Source organism: Hibiscus syriacus, unplaced genomic scaffold, assembly GCF_006381635.1.
Source record: "Hibiscus syriacus cultivar Baekdansim isolate YM2019G1 unplaced genomic scaffold, ASM638163v2 tig00110270_pilon, whole genome shotgun sequence".
Lineage (NCBI taxonomy): Eukaryota > Viridiplantae > Streptophyta > Magnoliopsida > Malvales > Malvaceae > Hibiscus > Hibiscus syriacus.
The window spans coordinates 783177-787177 of NW_024062656.1; the positions used below are offsets into that span (position 1 = coordinate 783177).

At 42.1% G+C, this 4001-nt stretch overlaps 1 pseudogene; it reads left to right on the forward strand.

Annotated features, from left to right (window-relative positions):
* The first annotated feature begins 318 nt into the window (after positions 1–318).
* Positions 319–2841, forward strand: LOC120115694 (annotated as a pseudogene).
* Positions 2842–4001: the final 1160 nt, after the last annotated feature.

Genomic DNA, 4001 nt, shown 5'->3' on the forward strand with positions numbered 1-4001 from the left:
ATTTTAATAAAAAAAATATAATTAGATGACTAGAAGAGAAACACGTGGATGATAAAATAAGTAGTTTAGTCTAAATTATAATAGAAGGGCTAAAGTATCAGAAGCATATAGTATAAGTACCATGTAAAGAATTTAGCCTAAGGAAAACAACCGAACGAAACAGCGTCGTCGGCTTTAAAATAAATTTTGGTTTGAGAAAATCAAAAGGATGATACTTTCAAATTCCATCGTCTACTGAGCTAGCTGTCTTCTCCCTTCTCTCGTACCACGCGTTTAATTTCTCTACATGTTCTTTCATTTCAATTTTTCTTTCTACGCAAAAAAGATTGGGAACCAAATTCCAAATCAATGGCTTACAATGCGAACCACAATCACCACTTCGTCTTCAAGCTTTCGCTCCTCCTCTCCCTTCTGAACTTCTCCTTGTCCCAAACCGACGTCGCCGGGGCCCCATCCCCCTCCTCCGATTCTTGCAACGGTATATTCTTGTCTTACGCTTACAGTTCCGGTACCAAGCTAAAACCCGACGACCCGGCCCACCAGCCGTACAGGTTCGAGTCGGTTTTAACTGTGCTGAATATCGGCGACGAGGAGCTTAAATCGTGGAGGGTTTTCGTGGGGTTTCAAAACGACGAGTTCTTGGTTTCGGCCTCGGATGCTGTTTTGGCTGATGGGACGAGTTTGCCTGCAAATGTTGGGAACTTCACCGTTTTCGCCGGGTTTCCGATGAGTGATCTCAAAACGGCTATTGAAACGGCGGGGGATTTGACCCAGATGCAAGTTCAAGTTAAGCTTCTTGGGACTCAGTTCGGCGTGGCGGCTCCCGGTGTACCATTGCCGGAAAACATTCAGCTTGCTAATGATGGATTTATTTGTCCCAAAGCTTCTATGCAAGGTAAAAAAAATTGGGTAAACTTTATTCATATATATTTGTTTGATTTTGGACTAAGCTATGGGATTTGCATGTTTATAGCTGTTGATCTGCTAATTTGTTAGTCAAATATGCCTAGAGCCCTAGAGAGCAAAAGAAAAGCCCTTTGACCATGTTCCAAGTTTATATGATGCTAATTAGGCTTATTATTACTGTTTTTAATCATAGCTTTGAGCTGTAGTTTAGTTGTGAACATGCCTTTCGGATATCGATGATGTATGTTTCTTCCGGTGGTGGTTGTCGCAGGTAGAAACGAGATGCAAGTTTGTTGCACCAAAGACCCGAAATTCAAATAGAATGTTAGCGTGGATGAGAAGTTTCTGCCTCGGCAAAGTGGCGATCTTACGATTATGTATGATGTGACCAGAACATATGACTCGAACTATTGGTCGCAGGTTACTATATCGAACCATAACCCCCTCGGGCGTCTTGATAACTGGAAGTTGAGCTTTGACTGGATGAGGGATGAGTTCATATATAGCATGAAAGGGGCTTATCCTTATGTTGTTGATTCGTCTGACTGCATATTTGGCCCGCAAGGACAATACTACGGAGAGCTAGACTTTGGCAATGTGTTGAATTGTGAGAGGCGGCCGACGATTATCGATCTGCCTCCAACAAAAGCCAATGATACAACCCTTGGGTTGATCCCGAAATGTTGCCGGAATGGTACAATCTTGCCTCCATCGATGGACCCTAGCAAATCAAGCTCAGTATTCCAGGTGCAGGTCTTTAAGATGCCACCAGACCTCAACCGCTCCGAGCTTTCTCCTCCTCAGAACTGGAAGATCAACGGTACATTGAACCCTGATTACAAATGTGGCCCTCCGGTGCGTGTCAGCCCTAGCCAGTTCCCGGACCCAACTGGCTTGCCATCGAACACGACTGCAGTTGCTAGCTGGCAGGTGGTTTGCAATATTACACAGCCAAAGGGCGCAAGCCCCAAGTGCTGTGTATCATTTTCTTCCTACTACAATGATTCAGTTGTTCCCTGCAGAACTTGTGCATCTGGGTGCCCAGGCGACTCGGCTCGCACTTGTAGCGCAAATGCTCAAGCGGTCCTTCTTCCTCCTGAGGCACTTCTCGTTCCATTTGAGAAACGAACTACCATGGCTCGAGCTTGGGCTGATCTTAAACACCGAACCGTGCCAAATCCAATACCATGTAGTGACAACTGTGGGGTCAGCATAAACTGGCATGTTCTTACCGACTACTCTCGAGGATGGAGTGCTCGGATCACGATATTCAACTGGGACGAAACTACATTTTCCGATTGGTTTGCCGCAGTACAAATGGATAAAGCGACCCTCGGGTTTGAAAAGATGTATTCCTTTAACGGAACTGCCTTGGAGTTGAATGGGGTTAACAATACTATACTCATGCAAGGTCTTCCCGGATTAAACTATATTGTCGGAGAAACCAATGGAGCCAACCCAGAGAAAGATCCAAGAGTGCCTGGGAAACAACAAACAGTGATCTCCTTCACCAAGAAAAATATCCTCGGCATTAACGTGGCTTCCGGCGATGGATTCCCATTTAAAGTTTTCTTCAACGGTGAGGAATGTGCTTTTCCGTTAGTATTGCCGACAAACGATAGTAACAGAAAGGGCTCCACTACAATACTCTCGATCTTGGTGGCAGTTCTTGTGTTCATAATTGTGCATCAATAGAGCCAGTCTTTTGATGGTGTATCGATAGCTGATTCGTTAATTCGTTGGAGTGGTTTGATCATTACATTACTGAAGGTACCGATACTGTGATTAGAAAATAGAGGATTCCCTGGAATTTGAAGTACATAGGTTGCTGTCCCTTAGGCTTATCACCATGTAGCTCTCTAAATAGCCCTTAAAACTTACAAATATATGTAATGATTCATGATCATATGAGAATGTAGACCACATTTATTTTCCTCTGAAGTTTTCTCGACTCTATCTGACTTTTAGTTTCGTTATTAATCTCATCTAAAGGAAAGTCTGAGAGACTTGATTTGCAGTGGAGGGATAAAATGATGCAAAAATTAATTGTAGCCCTCGAAATCGATTATTTATCCGAGCTGAATCTGTATATAATAATACATCAGAAAGAACATATCATTAAACAGATTGCATAATGTGAAGGTTGCCCTGAAGAGAGCTTGAATGTTGATGGGCAACATTATGTAGTTCCCAATTTTGGGGTTTATTCGATTCAAATCATTAAATAGACTTGCCCACTAATAATCTCCTGTTTACATCGCTTCAAAATCTTCACATTCATCGTCACTCCAATCGTCTAATATCCACTGTTTAATCAACACAAATGTAGGAATGAACCCTTCACTTAGCCAAAAAAAATGCACAAGAAAAAAAGAAAACCTTCAGTAAAACTGCATCTGCCGCAGGAACATGTCGCCCCCAACATATTTCAGGTTCCCACAATCTTGTAGGCCAGCAAGAGCATGAGGAAGATCAAACACAGTGCACTCCAAATGTGGAACTGCATCAGCAATGGTCTTCCCCAGTGTTCCTGTGCCCCCTGCAACATCCACCAATGAATTCTATCCCTCAAATGCCCCCTTATACCTGTCGGTCAAAATTCGAGCAACGGGTGATTATCCTTGAGCACAACATCTCCCCATGAAGCTGAAAATGTGGTTCTAAACGTGGGCTTGAGCTTGAAGAAGCTCATTAACATTCTCTCCGTTAACATTGACCTCACCCATCTTTACTAAGGTATTTTTGTTTTGCTATGAAACAAGTATGCCAATGAATATGAAATTGTTTTGTGTTCACGTGTTTGTGAGAGAAAGAAAATGATGAAATTTCAAGAAGAAAGGAAAATGGAAGTAAATGAAGAATAGCATAAGTTTAAATTAGTAGAAATGAAGTTTGTATTTGTTTACGTGCGATTGTGTATGAAATGCCTCACTCTGTTCTAACAATTAGTTAATATGAGATCTTCCTCATCACCCACTGCTCATCCTTTTCAACTTCGCCACCACCTCTGTGCTTTCCCAAACCTTTTCACCATGATGGTTGCACTCTAAATTGTCTTAAATTTTATTTTTTTATTATTAATTATTTCATTTTAC